Source organism: Telmatherina bonti, assembly GCF_933228915.1.
Source record: "Telmatherina bonti genome assembly, chromosome: 8".
NCBI lineage: Eukaryota > Metazoa > Chordata > Actinopteri > Atheriniformes > Telmatherinidae > Telmatherina > Telmatherina bonti.
Genome location: NC_136626.1, coordinates 23,861,314 through 23,883,363, shown reverse-complemented (window position 1 = coordinate 23,883,363; position 22,050 = coordinate 23,861,314). Strand labels below are relative to the sequence as shown.

Genomic DNA, 22,050 nt, shown 5'->3' with positions numbered 1-22,050 from the left:
CTCATGCAGCTCTATTTGAAGTGGAACTCTCTGATTGGCTAAAATAGCCTTCAGTACATCACAGATGCTACTACTCAAGCAGACATAAGTTGTCAAAAACGAGAGGGGAAAGTTTCACTGAATGCTGGAATCATATCATTCTAGACACAACCACCTTTCTATAAGAAATGAGAGTAATTGTTGGTTTGGGGCAAGTGAGGTTGCTGAGACGGGTCACCACATATGCAGCAGAGGTCACTGTAACAGCATGAGATGAAGACCAACTGAGTTCATGCTCTGCTCCTGCTCACACAGATTTACATGCACGTTGCTTTCAACTTATCCACCTTCTACGCACAGTCACACACAGACAGCATGGTTACAACCACCTGCAGAGAGTAATGGCTCTCCACAGCTACGACTCCACAGATACGGAGCTGGAGCAGAAATCATTACTACACCACGAAAACAGAGGTTAATGCTTGTTTGTTTATTGCAGAAAAGCACTTTAATGTTTCAAGCAAAGCCTCCTTGGTCTCTACAGCAGTAACTAAGTACATCTCCAGTGTATTTGATTTGGTTCTGTATAATTATTCATCAATTATCATCATTGGGCTTTGATTCTCTTTTTTTTTCTTCAGTTAAAGACAGAGTGAAGCAGTGGAACATTTGTGTTGTGAGTTTGTAATATCACAAAAAATACATGACTCACCGAGGCAAACATAAATCACCAAGTATGTGAAACAAGGTTCTGAAATCGTAAGGAAATGAGGAGTGCTAGAAGACGCTGAGGATGCTGACTGACAGTTCTCAGACCAGCTCGGTAGCATCAAGTCTGGAAAAAAAGCTGAATGTGTTAAAGCAGAACTCCTAGCTTAGATATGACTACATGAATAACAGTACATCTCCCTATAAAACAACACTATCTTTAATTGAATGGGAGTCTGCACTTGCAGGCAGGTTGATTTGATTATTAAATGGTCACTTGGGCAGTGTAGTTCCCTCCACTAGCTGTGGCTCTGCAGCTGAAACTGTAGTAAACTAACCACTAACGTCTCATTTGAGGAGGATTTTTCATGTTTAAGATTGCACCCCAGTATACGTAGGGCATAACAGAGGATGCACATCAGGGTTGGATTTAAAGATCTGATAAATCAAAATCATCCTCAAACTCATCGTATCACTTTTTCACATCCCCACATAAATATTCTCAACACTCAGCCAGTTCTTGAGAAGCTGGTAAAAAGTGTGAACGCTGTTCGTTCTGCCACTGCTTAAACACTGATAATAAATTTGTGGTAGAGAATTACAACATATTAAAACCACTTCCTTTCCTGCTGCTTTTGTTAGTACTCAACATGGATAAGGTGCTTAGTTTTCTGTAGGAGGACAACGCACATGAGAAGAAAGAGAGGGGGCTCTTACTCAGACAGAATTACATTAGTAAAAGCATTTCAGGGCAGAAAATAGGATTGAATTAATCTTTATCAAACATAGCTAAGAGCTGAGGGATCAGTCCCTGGGTGAAGGCAGCCCAGCTCCACTGCCCCCCTTCAACACACCCTGCAACAGATTCAAGCAAATACTAGTTGGAAGTGAACATAACAAAAGTGCTTTTAATGCGGAGCTGCCTAACTAATTGGCCTGACCTGTAATTGTTGACTTTAAATTGAACAAAAATCCAAGAAGGTAAAATAATTATTTGTAAAAATCAATCTGCTTAAAATCGACAGATGTGACTATGGCCTGGATCTGCCAGTTAAAGTGTCATTAGGTCAGAAAACAAGAAAGCAGACGGGATTCATGGGTGACGCCACCTCCAGCTGTCGTTGCAGTCTTGCCAACTATAGCGGACTCTGCGGCCAGTTGCTCTGCAGACACTGATACAGACCACGAGGGTGAAGTCGCGCTTTTACTGAAAGAGCTTCTGTGTTATATGAGAGCATAAGTCACTTTATTTTTCTAGACATGAAACATGACTCGAAAGCCTGGATCGGTGCTTCTATTCTTGGGTGTTTTGTGATTGTAAGTCTTGATAAAGTTCGATCTTTGCCTCCATAACTACAAAGATGCAATTTTGCAGAGACTTTAAACCAATGAAAAATTGATATTCTGACTAAAAGACAAACCACCCAGTTTCTTTTTCAACGTCTTTATCTGATTCTCTGCTTATTAGTTTCCATTAGTTTCTCTTGAATATTACAGGGATTACATTTTTTATATTATGGATTGTCTTTTAATATGAGTCTGACAACTGACCCCCCCTAAAGAAATCTATAAGACTCTAATCAGTACAAATATGGTCATTAACACAGCCAATCAGCATGGGAGTTAACACTGTGCCACCGTAATCTGGGTGGGCAGATGAGGAAGAGGAGGATGTCAAATGAAGTGACAGCAGTGAGAAAAAATACAAATCCCTGCTGTATGACTAAATTAAATATTCTTGCAAAATTTCCCCAAAACTCATTTACCAACGTTTCCTACAGAATTTACTTCTTATTTGCTGATTCTTATCATACACACACACACACACACTCTCACACACACACACACACACACACACACACACACACACACACACACACACACACACACACACACACACACACACACACACACATATGGGAAACGAGGGGAATAACATAGGTGCCAGTATATTGGTGGAGGAAGAAGGGAGGAATATTCCCATCATCCTGTAGCTCATTTCAAATTAATGCAAAGTCAAGATGGCTGAATTGCTCAGACACAGACATCATCTGACGACATTCTCACTTTTCTTTTAAGACTGGTATGATTCAGTTGAGAATTTGAATGAAACTAATGGAATTTTTTTTTTTCCAGAAACTTAAAAAATGATAATTTTCCCATTAAAAACTGATACACAACAACAACCATTGAACAGATTATCTGCTTTTTCATGACATCGTCTGACAATTCTCTCCACTTAGTCCAGTTTTTGCTCTAAAATAATTCAGAACACCACAGGTTTAGTTTCTGAGCAAGGAGCAAGGAACACTGCATCACAGGGTTTTTAGATGTTGCTTCGCTTGAAGAAGGAACACATGAATTTCAGGCACGAGATGACACTAACTTATAATAACATAAAGTGTATGTTTTACTCTTCTGTATTAATTTAGATTAACAATTTAAATTATTACAGATGGTTGATTAGTGTGCATGTACTTGTGCGTATGTATGTGTCGGTGTATGTACATGTGAGGTTTTAGCATACTAACTTGCTATCATTTACCTGTTGCTGTTAAAGTGCTACTGTAGATCTACTCCACACACACACACACACACACACACACACACACAAACACACACGGAAATCATCACCCTATCAAAGGGTCATATCAGGGGTCGATGGTTGATGGGGTCGTGAGTGAGTGCATCTTTGTCAACAGCATGACTAACCCTCCATCTTCCTTTCATCGCATATCTGCTCTGTGTACCTCATCTGGCCTGAGTCACTATTTTCACTTCTGCATTTGCTCTGAGAGTTAAAAATCCCACCGGCCTGCACACTCTGACACACACACATGCACTGCCTGGACTGATCTGTTGCACTTTAGAGGTAAAATGAGAACTTGGTGCTGTTGCTGTCTCTCTGTGTATCTAATGGCATCTTAGTCATCGTCCCTTGGTAACAAAGAGGGTTGGTGAGGTAAGAATGAGCTAATGGGATGAGCTTTGTAGGTTATGTGTTGGGCGTAACTTTCTGGCTTCCTAGAATCAAGTACATCATAATGTCAGAGACGTTCAAGATGTAAGGCTTCCTGTAACAGTAAAATGTAGTGGAAAAATGGCTTTTTGCCAGCAGAAATGTGATCATGGCACCACTTGCCCGACAGTGTCAGGTAATGTGTGCTATGGCACTAAGATGAGAGAGAGGATGGGCACGCAGGCGATGAAGAGCAGAGCTTTGTTGCGTGACCAGGAGCTCTTGGTTAAAAATACAACAAACTAAATAAAAAATTTATTCTCTCTGAGAGCAGAGAGCAGCTTCCTCCTGAGCGGAAGGAGAGGACAGCCACCTGCGCATTGCACACAGTCCTTCTGCTGCAGCTATTACCGCATTACCTCCAGCACCCTGGACTGCAGTAATCTGATAACATGCACAACAACTGGCATATACACGTAATGCAGGCTGACATTTCTAAACATTCTGGCAAACACAGGTATACTATTATCACAAGCTTTGGAGATTAAATTCATACTCTGACAACCACCTTTGTGCTTAGCAGTTAAAATTAATATTCAGGTTATTCTTGATCATTAAAAATTGATGTAAACCAATTAAAGAGCAGCTTATCTGACAGTGAGGACCGTCTCTGCCACCTTTCTTTCAGGTCATATTCTTTTTGATCAAGGATTGCAAGACTCTATCCACCATGACCAGAGTTGTCCACTAATGTCTTCTCAAAAAGTCAAACTGTCAAATTAAAGCCAATAACATGAACCAGCTAGCAAGCCACCCAGAAGATAAATGTCCCTGTATACTATACCCTGGCCGAAGTGGCCTATGGCCAAACAAAGGACCGCACAGCACAGTATGTCAACTTTTTCATTTACATCAGTATTCTTTCAAATGAGACAGAAAATAAGATAATAACTTCAATATGCAGCAGTCTGATGCTCAGTAAGTCAAGTTGTTTTTGCTATTAAGTGCTGACAATGTGCATACTCCCTGGTCAGCCACTATTTTCATCTAATTGTGTTGTCTGATAACAGTAAGATTAAAACAAGTAAATAAACAGTTTGATTCAGGGAATCTTTTATATACAAATACAACATACTAAACAAAAGGCAGTGGATGAGAGGCAAAGATTAGATATATAAGCGCTGACAGCAGAATGCAAACAATGAAATCTGTTTTATACAACGTTGTTATCAATATAATAACAGCAAATAGTAGGTAAAGGAAATTATGCCCTGTTTCAGCAGTAAGGTTTTACCAGTAAGGACGTGAAAAAAAAATTCTGGTCCTTACCATGCTTTCTGGGGTTACCATAAGCCATACCGACATATTACACTGTCTAATTTTTTAATGTAACAAGAATTAAAATGTAAAAGTAGTCGATGAAACTAAGTCCTGCCTTTGTGCTTCCATCTATACTAAGATGTTAAGTAGCACCAACATCTTCAATGCCCTAAATTTAATGCTCGGCAAGTGTGAACAACTCTATAAAAACAAAAGGTTTTGGTAGCTTGCTGCTATGGAACATAAGTGTTAACACAATGCCAAGGAGGAAAGACATCAGCACTAATATTAGAGTTGCAGATTGCTGACCATCAACCTGGTAGGTTTTACAGTGACTTCCAAACATTTAGAGTCCATCACTCTACACTGGTTATTTACAAAATGAAACATCTTATCTTTCTAGGAGTGAAAAGCAAATTCCCAGACTGACAAATCTAAAGTCAAATTTTAGAGAAAAAGCAAAAGTCCAAGAGCAAATGTTAAAAAGTAAATGTTAAAGTTTAAAGTAAATGTTAAAGTTTATTGTATTACATTAGACAAAGACTGAACAAGTGTAGCTTGTAAGAGGAAAGCTACACAGCTTAAAGTTTGCAAATTTGCCATGATCAAACCGCATGACTTCTGCAACTATGTCAATTGAACAGCTGAGACCAAACTGAAATCTTAAATGCTAGCTGCACATTTGGAGGACGTTAAACCCAGCAAACCAACACAAACCGCTCATTCCAGCTGTCAAACACAGTGGTGGAATAGTAATGGTTTGGCCTTGTTTTGCAGTAGGATTTGGAAACTTTTAAAGCCGCTAAGGTAACCATGAACCTTTTTAATGAAGTATTACAGTGACACATGTGAAGCTATCTGTCTGGCAGTTAAACTTTAGCTGAATTTATGCAGTACAACAAGACAATGATCTCAAGTACAGAATCAAATATACACAAAAAAAACCCTGAAAAAGACAAGAATCAAGGTGCTCCTATTTCCCAGTCAAAGTTCACATTTGTGGAGGAAGCTTGAAAGAGGTAATGGTGGAAAACTCTAATGGAATGAACCATTGTTACAAAGACAAATGGACCAAAAATATTTTAAAACAAATTGGGTGACTAAAAATGACATATAGGGCCAGTTTCCAAGACAGGGATTAAGGTATAGGAGAACTAGGCCTTAATCCATCCTCGTTTAACCAACACATTTTAATTACTTTTCCAATCTCAGTTTAAAGTTGTTTTAGATAGTCTGAGACTATGGAGCCTGAAATTTAGCTAGGCAAACCTGATGAAACTAAAAACACGTATTGGAGTCAAAAACACCATGTACTAATATGATCTGAAAAGAAAACAATGGCAGGTGTTAAAAAAAGTCATGCAAAAAATTTATGAAAAGATGTTATTTAAACCAGATGTGCCATCCATCCATCCATCCATCCGTCCATCCACCGCTGCTTATCCAGGGTTGGGTTGTGGGAGCAGCAGCCTAAGCAGAGAAGCCCAGGATTCCTTCTACCCAGCAACATTTGCCAGCTCTTCATGGGGTATCCCAAGGCATTCCCAGGCCATCCAAGAGATATAATTCAACCCTCATCGAAAATGAATCTGACTTACTGCCGGATATGCAGACCAAACACCGGTCGTACAGGGACCGGACAGCTCGTACAATGAGGTCCGGTAGCCCTTACTCCTGGAGTACCTTCCGCAGAAGTCCCCAAGGTACAAGGTCAAATGCCTTCTCCAAGTTGACTAAGCACATGGTAAGCACTGGTAGATGTGACAAACTATGTAATTATTTAAAAACCATAAGACTGTAACTGAGGTGTGAAAGAATGAAAATCTGAAGAACACAACACAAATCAAGATGAAACAACAACTTCTAGTCAGTCACTGAATTCTGTTTCACTCTTCTCATATTCTTACTAATACATCACTTCCATTAAATCATACCTGCTTTTACAGACTTTTTTTTATTTTTTTAAAGAAGATAAAACCAGCATTGAATAAAAGATAAAAGGTAGAAATCAGAAGAGTTCAGTTTTGTACTGATAGTGAACCACTGTAGAAAAACAAGACAGACTTCCTGTCTGAACTAATAACGAAACAAATACCTCCTGATGTCTTGATGATGGGCATTTACACATTGCAGATGACGAAATCAGCATAAACGGGAAGCTAATTAGGAAGTTATTTATAGAAAGGTGCACAAACTAGTTATTTCCTTTCTAAAATAATGCCTTGTATCTATTTTTAAATTATTATAATGCTTCTGATGATTATTCACTTATATCAGTTTACCAGTTAAACAGAGGAACACTTCACCGTTGCTTGGCTCTGGCATGAAGTGAGTGTTGCTGTGTTGTGTTCAAATACAAGAAACGTCAAGAAGAGCAATAGCTGAAAAGTTTAAACAATAAAAACAAAAATCAAAGCTTGGGTTCAGGGCAGCCTCTGCAAGACAAAGCTAGCATTAGCATAGATCTAACATGATCATGTTAAGTCATTTGAAAACACAGGGTCCAAGAGAAAATCCATCCACAAAACAGCAGTCAGTGGTTTGTTTTGTCACCAGATAAAGTAAGTTTCATGTTAAACATGATGACTAAACAGTGGACCTCATCTGAAAGATTATAATTATAAACATCCCATCAGTTTCATCTCAAGGTTTTTAACATTTGATCAAATTTGATCAGCATCATAATATTTTATATAGTACTTTATTATATCTTTTACAGAACATAAATATAATAATAATAAAAGTCAATACTTCAAGTGATTTCAAAAAGAATTTTTGCTCAAAATATCCATCCCTTGTAATTAATTGGATGCTACTCATTCTTGCTTACTTTCAGTGCGTCCCAAGATAACGTTCATTGTGAACTGGCATATTAATAAACCAAACTGAAGTGAGTTACAGTAAGTTTGATCTTCTCAGCACAAAAGTTTGTCATTTGGGATAAAAAAAAATGCTTCTGATGGAATAAACTGCTGCCAGCTGAATAAATCGTGTCTAGTTAGTGTCATGTCTGAATAAATGTTATAAACTTAACCTGCACATGACTGGACAATCTTTGACTGTGCATTTGTTCATGAGTGTATGTGTGTGTATATGTGAGTAACATAAGAGGTCCTGCTGAGCTAAGAGTTTCCAGAGTGACCTGGCAAAGAATCAATGACAGCGTCTTGAAACTGAGGACCAATCAATGACTTGAGAACACTGATAGCATACTTGATACAACAATACACAACTGCATTCACACACACAAATACACATACAAATAGACTCTGTCCTATCATCATATCCCCATTGGGCTGTGATTGACCCCTGCCTGATGGAGTGCAGGTAGAGTGACCTGGTATTTACCAGAGAACACTGAATCAATGACCTCCAAGCCTCAGACACACAATACTGCAGCATTGCACAGACAGATCAAGGCCTTGTTGTTGCACTGTTACTGCGTCTTAGTCCTGACAAAGACGATTAATTATTCGAATTCTAAATCATACGTGACATGTCAAGCTTCTATCGTTTTATACTGGCATTTAAGCATTCAGTAAGTAGAATAGTGGCTGCTTCTTTGAGGTTGTGTAGTCAATTTCAGTGTTGCTTAGTTTGGTCCTACAAGAGTCATAGTCCTGCAGGTTTTCCATGTAACCCTTCTGTGAAACATCTGACCTTTAAGAGTGAGTCATTGTGCAGAACCTCATAGGCTGTTGGATCCATTTAATCTGATTTGCATGTGTCGGAGATGGGACACATTTAAAATCTGCAGGATTGTGGCCCATGTAGGACTGAATTGAGTAGCCCTGCTATATTAGCTTTATTGCATGCTAATGTCAATGTGTCATTTCTGTGATATTGTGTCTGAATTATTAGTAATCTGTTTATTCAGTTTAAAGAAAGAGAGAAAAAGAAAAAAAAAACACATTACTGGAGACTTTTCAGTCTGATTTCAGTGTGCTGTTTCTTCTGCTGTGTGTAAAACAGATAGAGTTTTAGGAAACAGTCCAATACCACCTGTATAGTGGAAAATCTTCTTCAGTTTTAGTCTTCATCACTTTCTATCTGCGGTCTTCAATCAACTGTGAGGAGTAGAAAATGGATCTCAGACTTTTCCATATGGGATGCAGAGCTCAATTCTTCAGAGGTGTTAAACTTTTTACCTTTGTGCAACTGAAACTTGTGCGCCTGCCTCTTCCAACGGTGAACTTGTATATTGACTTGCCACTTTCTATCCATTTCTACACAAGCGCATTGGCGTATCAATAGACAAGACACAAGGTTGAAAAGTTCACCCATTTTCTCCTCCAGGGCCTAATTGGAGCTGAAGGTCAGGAGACGTGTATTTTTCTATTGGTTTATTGTCTTTATGGATCCGACGAGAGTGGTGAATGTTTATGTGTTCAAGTTGTAAAACAATTCTGTTCTCTTGTGCTATTTCTGCCTTTTTCTAATTCAAAACCAGTTATTTATATTTTTCATGATATTCCCCACAAAACAGATTTAAATGTCTGTTATCTTCAAATGAGCAGACAGTGAGAGACATATTAGAAAAGAAATGAAATAAATTGTTGTGACTAAAGCGTTTTCCTCAGCACAACTTTTCCATTTAGTTGAGTTCAATCAGGTATTGGAATGGAGTGCTGAATAGTTCTTTAAAGCTGGAGCCGGCTGGACTGCTGTGTTTACTGGTAATTAAGCGGGACAATAATTAGCTGCTAGTGGAGGACAGAGAGGGAGGGGGGTGGCAGGAAGAGTTTGAGGGAGATGCAATGAAATACAAACACAAGCTAACAAGAGCAACACATACAGATACAATTATACTGCAAGATGTGAATGATGTGTGTGCCAACACTCTCTCCAGATGTTGACGTGTGCACCAGATGGATGCACTGTTTGGTATGTGATAGCTTCTAATCACAGTATGAAACAAGAATGGAGCCGAGAGAGAAGATTGTGTTGAAAGGACACTCATTTGAAGAGGAAAAACTCGCTTAAGAAAACTCAGTGTCATGCATGTTAGTGAAGAAGCGAGACGAAGTTATGTTTTACTTTTACAGCTGCGCTGTCACAGTGAGCGCTACAAGAACACATTCTTACCATTCTCTATACAGATGTACAATAACTCCCCACTTTGTGACAGATAACTAACATTCATTTCAAAGCCTCTGTGTAAACTGGCACTGCATTTAGTCACATGTTGTATATATTGTAAATTTCTAAATTTCCATATTCTATATTGCCAATTTTACTTGATAGTTTTATTTATCTTTGTAAAAGTGTACATATTCCAGATTGCTTTATGGATAGTACCTATTCTATTTTATTATTATTATTTACTTTTTTTTTCTCTTACCTACTATTGCTGTTTCTATTTCTTCCTCTATTGCTGTTCTGAGCTACTGTGACAACAGAATTTCCCTTGTGGATGAATAAAGTCTGTCTAAGTCTAAGTCTAAGTCTAAGTTTTACTGTAGATGATTCCCCACATTGTTTTCTCTTTGTCACAAAAGGGTCAGTTAGCTACCAGGAAAAGGTGACCCAAAGTCTTAAAATGAACTGAACACTGAGGCTAAACAAAGCTGCAGTGACCATTATAGGCACCTGGAACTGTTGTAAATATTAGCATAAATGAGGTTGTACCAGTTACAAGTTGTTTTATACAAATAATTTACAACAGTTTCAAGCATACCTGTTTTGAAGAGGAGAAAAAAAAAAAAAAAAGGTAAGCCACGCATTTTTTCTGACTCGGTGAGTCTGCCTGGGGTCTCTCCCAGGTTGGCGAAATCTGAACATGTCAGGCTTCAGAGCGGTAACCTTAAGTTTAAAACATCTGGCTCATCTAAAAAGCTGACTGACAAATCTGTCAGTCAACTCCACTAAATATACCTGCATATAAATGAACTGGTTTCCGCAATAACTTTGCTCTTTTTATCAAAATCTATGAACTTCGACTCCGACTTCCTTAAGTTTAAAAATGAGAATAAACTAGAAATTTGGGGTTGTAACATGACAACATGTAGAAAAGTTGAAGGGGTGTGACTACTCTCTAAAGGCTCGGAAGATGTTACAGGTTTTCACAACAGAACATCTGCAAGCTCATTTTACCTGCGAGTGGTTTTAATGTCAGAGCTAATTAGAGTACATTGACTTATATGATAATATTGTTAAAAATTAATGTAAACAAATAGCACACTATTAGACGGTATTCCTTATTAAATACTATGAATACTAAAGTGTCTTCCCTGTCTAACAGTTCCAGATCTTACACTGCACTGGCAGTCCAGTAAAGTGCCCCTAATCCCCCTCCTGCTTGCCCCCATGAGATAAACAAACAAGAAAACAGTCATTTGGCGCATCTGTAATCACCTTAGCTATATCCGCTGGAACTGAGGACTTTTAATTTGCCGCGCTTTTAATTTGTTTTCACAGCAGTTTCAAGCAAATTGAATTTGTTAATTAAAGCAGCAAAATGAAATGCTGAGCATTATTGACGAGGTACTAATTGGGTTAGTGTGGAAATTGGAAGTTGGGATGAAGTGGGGTGGGTGGGGGCTAACGAGAGGGTAAGGGGAGGAGAAAAGGGCATTTTGGGGTATCAGTAGTCAGGACAAATCACATTACAGGACAGCGCGAGAAAGGCTTCATGCCAAGTGGCCCCATAGTGGCTACATTAAGCTGTGTGAGTGTGTGTTTCTGTGTGAGTACAATACATCCCCCAAGGCTATTTTTTGGCAGTCATACACTAACATGAACAGACAGTTGTATTTCCTCCTGATTTCTTTTAAACACAAGTCAACACAACCCTTTATGTGCACACATGCAAGCAAATTAACACAACAGACACACAGAAAAGTATTTCCCATTTAAAGAACAGATTCTGAAACAATACAAGGATGCAGTTTACGTGTTTTTCTCCTGGTTTAATATTTGTAGAACTAAACAATAATGTCTAGGTCATAGACTGAATGACAGATGAAGGATTCTGAAAAGCTAAACTGAAGCTCATCTGGCAGTTTTCACCATCGCCATCTTGGAAGTGTCACGCATGACCTCGATTCCCAAAAACACAAAAACGAGCAAAGAGGTAAAGCTGAGAGGTCTGTGAGTGTGAAGGGGGATTGACTCTGACCTGCCTCTAACGGGAGCTAACTAGCTAACGGAGGTTGCTGCTTGTAACCTCTCACACACCTGTAAATATAATAGACCAAGAATCCAAATATCAAAATATGACTTGGCAAGAGTCCTTTGGTGACCAGGCTCACAGCTGTAGTTGAGTAAAGCATCAAAATCAAACTTAAAGTTTAATATGTTTAATTCAAGTTATCAATTCTTCAGCTTCTGTTCTGATTTGATTGAAGGTAAGTAAATGTGTGAAATTGGGATGTGTAATTAACGAATACTGAGCGCGGCTTCTTGAATAGCATCATTAGTATCATTCCAAAAATGTCATGATATCAGCCAACATCAAAGTTTTATACACTGAACTGATATAATATCTGATCAACATCAATCTTGTGATTTACTGTCCTAATTAAGGTCATTAATTGCTTGAACTATACTGGAACGTTTATGTAATTGAGCACACAATAATACCACATGTAGATTAACACATTTGCACGAAAAAGGGAAATTATAAACAGTCCTCAACATCACTTCTGAACCAGCTTATGGAAGCACACAGAGCTATTCAGTTTTAAAATCACTAAATCTCCCAGTAGGTACGTTGGCCCAGTCCACTTCGATTGAGAAGAATTCGATCATTTTGCCTGAGGTTTACATGTGTGAAGACAAAGAGAAGGAATAATGCCAAAATAGAAACACAAAAAAGTTAGATTAAAAATAAAAAAGCAGTTAAATTAACAAAAGTGAAGAGTATAAGATTGATGACAAAAGGAGGAAGAGAGATGAGGAGTAGGACAGAGGTAGCCAGCTGGGTGAGTCTCTCAGCAGTGGTTAAATTAGGGAGGTGATTATAGTCCTAATTACAGGCTGAGCCGCTCCACTGATAAGGTCCCAGCCTACACCTGACAACGCTTACTGCCCTATTCTCTGTAACGTAGGAGATACTCAACTGTACAAATGTACTGTACAAATGAGGTAGTATTTTTGGGAGAATACATCGCAGCTCTTACACAAGCTGTAGTAATTCTCGTTTTTTTTTTTTTTTGTTTTTTTTTTTTTTTTTGTCTTGTCCAGCATTTAAGCAAGCAGACTGATGTTCTGGATGCTGTGTTCTGCTGAGCAAATTTATTTTGCCAAGGGGAACTTTTGTAGATGTAATGATCCCCTTGTATTTCTTGATTCTTATTTTATTTTTCAATTTGTTTTGGATAATAGCTTGTATTACAGAGTTTATGCTGCTGGACCCGACCGGAAAGGACAGGAAAGGGGCAGAAAGAGAACAGAAAAGAGAACATAAAAAAACAAAAAAAAAAACAAAAGAAAGAGATCAATGCATACATGTATATGCACATACATACCCACCTACATATATATGTATATACACTCGCACATACATTATATATATACATATATACATACATACATACATATACACATACATACACATGCATACACACACATGTACACATACATGCATACATAAAGATAGATATACATACATACATATACACATACATACACACATATATATATATATATATATATATATATATATATACACATATACATACTCACATACATACACATACACATACATATACACATACACACACATACACATACACTCACACATATGCATACATATATACATATCCATACACATACATACATACACATACACATACACATAAGTACACACACATACCCACCCACACACATAAATATATACACCCACACAAGCCAACTCTAGATTCGTGGAGAACAAAACCGTTGACAATCATGAGGACCAGAAACTAGCAAGTTAAGTCAAAAAGACAGAAAGAGAGGTACCTGCTGTTAGTGAATAAACTTGCTGGATGACTCAGTGACTGTGACACATGCAGTAATTCTCGTTTTTTAAATCAACAAGCAGCCTCAAATCAATGATAGTGAGAATACAAATCACATAGTCAGCATTTAAAGCAAATGAAAAAAATGTTCAATCCCACCACAAACATTACTGCACCCAAATCTTTTGACGGTATGTTTGCCAGTGTTGAATAAGAAAGTTTGTATTACACTGTGGGAGTCACACATTTGCTAAAGCAGCACACTGTATGTACTGTGATTATGAGGTGTGAATTAAAGCTGGATAAGGTTTACACCTGAAATGCAAGCTACACAGTTTTTAAACCTTTTATCACATACTGCACTTATTTTCTCATCGCATGCATTTTTTTTGGACTTGTCTTTCAAATGATCCACATTGTGATATGCTTATAAGTTCACAGCTTCATGTTACTGTTGTTCTAGAAGAACCTGACAGAAGAATAAACATATTTGGTGTAAATGATGTAAACAGTGCAATAAGGCCGCAGCCGTGTGATAGCACATGCTGCTTTAAAACAAACAAGCTTCTATTAAAAATGAGAAACCTTAATGAATTTATTATCCATATAATCAAACTCTCTTCGGGACATTTATGTGCTATGCACTTAAGCAATTAAATTTAAGTCAACTTATCTTAATTTTCATTACAACAGCTATGTGCTGTGACTTAAAGTTCCCAGCAGAATTCTTCTTGAATGCCATCATAACTTAATTTGTGCAAGTTTTATTTAACACTACAAAATTACTAAATGGCCAATTTTAGATCATAGGCTAGTCATTGGGTAAGTTTTCCCACAGCCATATTCAGATTCTCCCAAGATAAGATGAAAAAAAAGAGTAAAATTATATTATTTGAAACTTATTTAAAGACCATAACATCAGCAGTCGAAACATCACTGTGAATATAAACATATTAAGTTGTAGGATGTGTAATAATTGCATTGAAAAGTGGCAAAATGTGCAGGTCTTGAGGAAATAAAAGTTGGAATGTTGCCAACATGTTTTTTTTGTGAACTTTGGGCTTTGTAAGTGTGCACAGGCAACATAATCAGCAAGAATGAACTATTTTGCTTTTATGTTCATGTAAACATATATATGTTAAATCTCTAAATTTCTCATGTTGTTATTTCATATCTGAAATAGCCTAGGTCTTCTGCAAACACACAACACACACCTGCTAATTTCACTGCCTCATAGATTCAGTCATAGTTTTCATCAAGACTTTTACATCCTTGTTTATAAACATAAATGAGGACGTAACCAAGTAAAATCCATTGTATGAAGGAAGAAAAATGTTACAAGACGCCAGTCAGAAAATTAAAAACAAACAATTGAGATATTTGAGTCTGTGTGATAAATAGGGAACCCCAGGAAGACGGTACCTTTACATCTAGTTTGATAAAAATAATGTGACAAAGTGTCAACATGGAAAGAGAACTAATCCCCCCCCCCATCTCACGAGTTGACTGATCAGTTCTCTGTACTCACCTTCTTGTCTATCTCTTATTCACCCCATAACTGCAAAGTCACAGAGTATATCTGTAGGACTCAGGGCTGTATTGGAAGTCTGAGGTTTAGTGTGAAGAGAAACGGTCAGAGTATAGTCCCTTGTGGTGCTCCGGTGTTGCTGAACACCATCTCAGACTCACAAACTACTGTCTCTTTGTTAGGTTGTCATAAATCTAGGATGTTGTGGAGGTTTCCACCTGGGATTTAAGAGGCTTCTCATTTAATTGAGCCGACTGAATTGTTCTAAAAGAACTTGAGAAATCAAAGAACATCAAATAACTCCTCAAACTGGATATGTGATCCTAAAATAACCATGAGAATTCCCAACAAATCTTCATGGTAAGCAAGACAGTAGCTAATTTAACTCCAAAACGTTGAAAACATTTCCATCTGAGACTATTTTTCCTGCAAAAGCACAACAGGCCTTTTCAGCATGTTTAATCATTACTAATGTTAAGTAAGGGCTCCATATTTGTCATTTCATACTTGATATACTGACTTTATTGACCGCAGCCCAGGCATTATAAGGTCATGAATCCATCCTTGACCAACCTGACAAATAGACTGAATACAATTTACAGTTTTGCCACAAGGTCCATTTTTCTGCACATTCTAACACATAATACCCAATTTGAAGAGGGTGAATCTGAATGCTTTCATGGCCACGATTACCAAATGTTCTCATCTAAGAGAGTGCACTCAGCAATACGAATCAATCTGAAAGGGATTGAATTGTTGGGCGCCACTGTATTTTATGCTGCCAGTAAATATATCTATCTTGTTCATAACAATTTGCAGCTCTGTGTTTTGTAATCATAAAAAGGATAAGTTTGGGGGAGATATGAGAGCCGTTCTTTTGAGAGTGCTGATTACAGCAGGCACCATCTGCGTCTAGCACACAGCTGCCTGCCTCATCAGAATACCTAATATTCCAATGGAGGGGCTCTAAGTACCTGGCAAGCCCAAGTAGATAGATAACAAAGAGCCTATTAAATAACGGACAAAGTGGCCTGTGAAGGTAGGGGTGGGGGATATGGGAATGTGTGAAGGGAATTAGTCCGTTAGCTCCACACACACTATGAGATGAGATAGCCCCAAGTTCTAATTAAAATTCTCATTCCCATCTAAGGTGGTAATTTTGATCTAAGAGTGGAAAGTTTGATGTTTTGCAGTCTCCTGTTCCTGCTCTCCCAAGCTCCCAGTATTTCTCTTTCCTCTGTCTTCATCAAAAATCAATGTTTTCTGTCCAACCTGGTAAGTCCTCCTCACCCTTGCCCAACCTCAAAGTCGTGTTGGAACCATCTGATAAACCAAAGTCTCAACGTAATAGGATAGTGTCATTGTCTAGACAAAATAATAAATTAAATGCAATGCAATGAAGATAAGCCCTAAAAAATGCTGATTTTAAGTGTAATTACAGCAGTCTAATCTTAGCAGTTCAGGTTCAAACTGTGCAGGACCAAAATGTAAACAACAGAGAGGAAACAAAGCAAGACAAAGCTGAACATCAGGGCAAAGATAAATTAAACACAAGCTAAATCTGCAAGGTAACACACCACTGCAGGAGGAATGGTACTAACAGTACAAATTTTACTAACATTATACTTTAAAAACAAAACAGAAACATTATTTTCATTGAAATGTTTGGCTGAAGACAGAAATAAAAAGCCCCAATAGCACTTGGAGAGCTCAGACATCCACCAAGCATTTTAATGTTTGTTGTTTGTTCATTTTTCAATTTGTTCTCCTGCAGTGAAGAAAATTCCAAAGATCATGTATTTCTTCCTTTTCTGGATCATAGTAGGCAGAAATTTGCCATGATCCAGATCCATCTATGATGACTTGTAAAATCTTTTGGGAACATTTCCTGTATTTCTTGGCCAAACACCCTGATCATCTATAGTGGAGTTATATGCATATATAGTAAAAATGGACCGGTCTTGCAATGATCAAGAATTGTTCAAAAAGAATTCCTGGATCCAGGTGGTGATCTGAATCACTCCAAAAATTTAATACAATCCAAGTTACACCAAGACCCATTCTACACTACCTCTGCCAACTTCTTAGTGAGGCTAGTTATATTCGGCTGGAAATGGTTGTGTTAAATCAACATGTGATATCAGTGATATTGTCTGAAATTATTTGTTAGTTCCTGCTTTGGATCAAATGTAAAATCAGATTTGACAGAATTTGTGATATCAGCAAACACTAACTGATTCCCCACTGAATAAATGTTTTTTTGTTGTTGTTGTTTTCTAAATCAAACCTAATGAATACAATATATAGTAATACCAATAAGGGGACAGAGGTGAGCAGAATGACACTATCAAAAAGGAGGGAAATACCTCAGGGACTGGAAGTAAAACAAGAGTGTACATGCAAGGAAAAACTAAACTAAAATGAATACTTTGGCAGATTTTTAATTAACCCACTCTACTGTATTGACGGACTCTTCCTGTAGCATGACATGAACAGAAGTTCCCTCACAGAAATAAGTATGGAGGAAACGCTGCTTTAGAGTAATGCTAAAAACTCCACAACTTCTTCTGGCATCAGAGCAAAGGTGTGGACAGAAGTTTAAACAGATTTATCCAAATTGCTGCCGGCCTCAGTTAAGAAATGTTCCATCCTCGTGAAGGAAGAGGTCATTATTCAGTGCAATATTTACTAACTGTACACACTGACAACTGTCCTGTTAAAGCTTACTGAGCCCAACCAGTGTGTAAAATGACACTTCATGTCTTCACCATGCTGATATATGAAGTGTAAAGTTTTAACCCACAACTGGGAGGAGGATTCAGACCACACTGACAGAGACAAGTACTGGTTGTACTAAGGCCATAATTACATTCATGCTTTTAAACTGCAGCTTGTTTTGTCAGGCGTGTTTACCGTACTGCATTCATTTTTTCTCTTTCCATCTAACAGTCACTCTAAGCTCTCTCTCTATCTCTTGCTTTTCCCCTTTTATCTGTCCTTTTTTTCCACCTCATTACTTCTGGACAATTATATTTTAGTAGAAAGCCTCTCAGTCGCAGCCTGCTGTTGGCTAAAATGAAAACAGTCAGTGTGGAGGCAAGACGATGGATCACAGTGTCAACACCAAAGTTATCATCACCTTGCTTGATTTATACTTCTTTAGTGTTCTTTGGCGTTTCAGTGCACTTTGCAAACACGCACCTGCATTGATGCACACACACACGGAAAATTCTCTCAGATGAGCAGGCTGCCCGGAGTGGCATTAAGGGGCCAACTGAATTGCCATCACTGATAGAGCGCCTTCATTGAGGCTGTAAAATTAAACACCCAATTTCACCTAGTAATTGGATGCTGAAATATTCGTGGTCAAACTCTCTGCCGTAAGACAGTAGCATAATGCAGTGAAGAGAGAGAAAAACAGAAGGCAGATCATCACTTTTAATGTTCACAGTGGCATAAAATCAGCCAACTTTTTACGCATCCATTGCATCGTGCGTCCACTTGTAGATACTTCTTTCCTGTTGAGCTGCAGAGTGATGTTGGCAGCAATCTAGTTCTCCAGAAAAAGCTACAGTTTTGAAAGAAGGTCTGGTGAGATGATGATGTTGGTATTCAGACCAACACCAGTTAAATAGCAATTATCTCAGGGTCAGATATTAAAAATTCTTTCAGTTGTTCTTTTCCAAGCTGTAAAAGTACAACGTTTAATTGCCATAAATATACTCTAATTAGTAGGCATGAGCGCCTGTGATCTTTTACACCCTGCTCACATATATTGGAAAAATAGCATTTACACTACAGCGTAGTATTTGCTAATTACTGGCATTTGAAAGAAGGGTAAAGCTATGCTGGCAGATGGCAATACCTTGGGGGTTGAGTTTCCTTTCTCGCCATACTGTGTTTGCCAATATAAGCTACAGAGATGCCACCCTTGGGTGGTATGAACTTTTCGTCTAGGAGTGAGTGCATTTGCTGGGATCAAACACTCAAATGAGCCGTGATGATGAGCCTGGTGATACATGCTGCTGTCTCCCAGTTCCAGCCACAGAGGGCTTCCCGCCTTCCTCTCACATTCCTCGCCCTTAACCTCAGGCTTTAGTGTTTGAACTTAACTTCAGAAGACCTTTAAATCTTTTATTGAAAATTTTGCACTTGACCACATGCTGCTTGTTAATTGCTTATTTTATTATTGACCAATGGAGATGGGTCTGTTAAAATGAGTGTAGAGAGACCAAAGTGTTCTCCAAACACAGCACCCAGCTATCATAGTTACTGATCATGGCTGTTGTTTCTGAAAAGCAGTGGATATCCTCTTATTAGAGCTACAGGAGCTCTTAGGACTACACATGGTAAGTGGTTTGATCAAACTGTGCAATTTTGATATGACCTTGGAGTTCAAGGTCCTATCCTGGACCTGGGACTAAAATGTTGGATCAGCTTCACATCACATTTGGGGCATTTCAGATACAGATTTTTATTCTGTTCATCTTTAAAGAGCTCATTTAATCTGGCAAAATAACATATTCCTATAAAACTGAATTATCATATTGCTAATTTTCTTCATTCAAAACACTTTAATTTAATCTCTAGTGTTGTATATTTAAAAATCAATTAAATGATTAAAATAATGTTCAAGTTAACAATAAATAATGGATAAGATTTATAAAGTGCTTTTCAAGGCACCCAAAGCTCTTTATAAATTCATAATTCATTCCCTCCTCATTCATACTTAGTGGTGGTGGTGTACCCACAGCTACCCTGGAGCAGACAGAATGTAGCAATCAATCTGACCACCACCAAACATTCATCTCACATTCATACAGTAGTCTTGCCCAAGGACAAACCAACAGACTGACTGGGAAAGCAAGATTTGAACTACCAAACTTCCTGATATTTGGCAGCCTGTGCTACCAGTTGAGCCACTGCTGATGTCAGATCGATGCCCACTCATAAGAAAGTTAATGAAACATCTTTAACTCCAGTGGTCAGTGGTTGTTATGCTGTCATCATCATTTAGTCTACAAAGCTCTAAATGGTTTAACACCATAATATATCAATGGCCTTTGATCCAGTATGAACCTACCAGACCCCTCAGGTCACCTGGATCCAGTCTTTTGTCAGTTCCCAGAATCTGAACCAGACATGGAGAACCTGCTTTCAGCTGTTCCACAAGTATGAAACAAACTCCCAGAAAACCTCGGATCAGCTGAAACACTCAGTTTATTTCAATCCAGGTTAAAGCCCAAGCTGTTCTTAGCTGCATTTGAATAGTTTTTATTTAAAGAAGAAAAAAGCGAGATGGTTTCACAGTTCTCTTCACACTCTAACACAAAACATATGTTAATACGGTTTTGTCGCTTTCACCAACTGTTGTTTCTTTTGAGGTAATGATGTATTCTGGTTGTCTTCAGATGAACGTTTCGTTCCGTTCTCTGCCATTTCACTTTAATGATACATGGTGCCATTGCTTGCCTATGTGATCTGTTTGTGTTACTGACTGAATAAATTTTATTTCTTGTCACATTAGTGTGATAAGAACCAACAATGTTGTAATTCACAATATCTCCTAAACAAGTGATTTACTCTCAAGAACACCCCAGCTTGCTGTGTCTTGAGGCCCTTTTATGCACCCTTATGCACGTAAACAGGGATGTCCGTTGCAAACATCTTCATACAATGCCAGTCTTATACCTCCATGGGCCATTTATGTTACCATAAGTCAGTTTATCCACTAGTGTTGAGTGTTGAGTTCAGAGTTCACTTTTGTTCTTTGACACCAGTTGGTGACAATTTACCACTAAAAGGTTGTTTACAACCATTCAAAGATACCATGAAAAGAAGAGTAAAACTACAAAGTTTTTGCTGTTCTCAACTTCTTTTGTTTCTTTTTCGGGTACTTTTTTTTTCGGTTTCTGTGTCATCGGCTTCTCTGGCATTGTTACTTCTGCGGTTGCGTGTGGGCTATACAACTCCCTGCAATTTCCAGTGGTATTGCTCTGTTTGCTCCCAGAAAATGGGCCAAATTATGCACATAACTGACACAGAAAGTGGACTAAACAGTTTGTTTGCATATCAGTTGTCTGAGTTGGGCATAAATGGACCTTTAGTCAATTAGCATTAACCAGCATAACAGCTGAAACCTGTTGCTCCATGTTAAGCTGGATGGCAACATGCATACATAAAACTTAGTGCAAAATTGACAATTGTTCAACACACTTTACTGTGTTATTGTTTCTGGAAATTAAACTTTTACTCTTTTCTATGTATGTGCTATGTTCTGCCCTGATGCAAAAACACCACCATCATGATAACCACTGTTCCCTTCAGTGTCAGACAGCAGCAATCATGAAGAAGTATAGCTCTGTGTTGTCCAATTCTCATCTGTTCTGCTCTGACTTGAACAGAAATGCCACCTTAACAATGCCAATGGGTCTACTTCTGGTGTTTGCTCAGATTAGTCTGAGGGTACAAACTATATTAAACACAGGTCACAAGTCTTGATTTAGTGTTGAATATTTCCTTTCAAAACTTTATTAATGGAGGGATGATGACATCTTTTGGTATTGCGGCTTTGCTTAGCACATTTTAACATGTGGGTGGTAAACAATAAGCACTCA

The 22,050-nt window shown here is 38.1% G+C and overlaps 1 protein-coding gene across 1 annotated transcript in view; it reads right to left on the bottom strand.

Annotated features, from left to right (window-relative positions):
• Nucleotides 1-22,050, bottom strand: part of agbl4 (AGBL carboxypeptidase 4) — a gene marked incomplete at both ends in the record, with an annotated part of 342,597 nt that overhangs the window by 111,509 nt on the left and 209,038 nt on the right. The gene's annotated exons all lie outside the window — the stretch shown is intronic.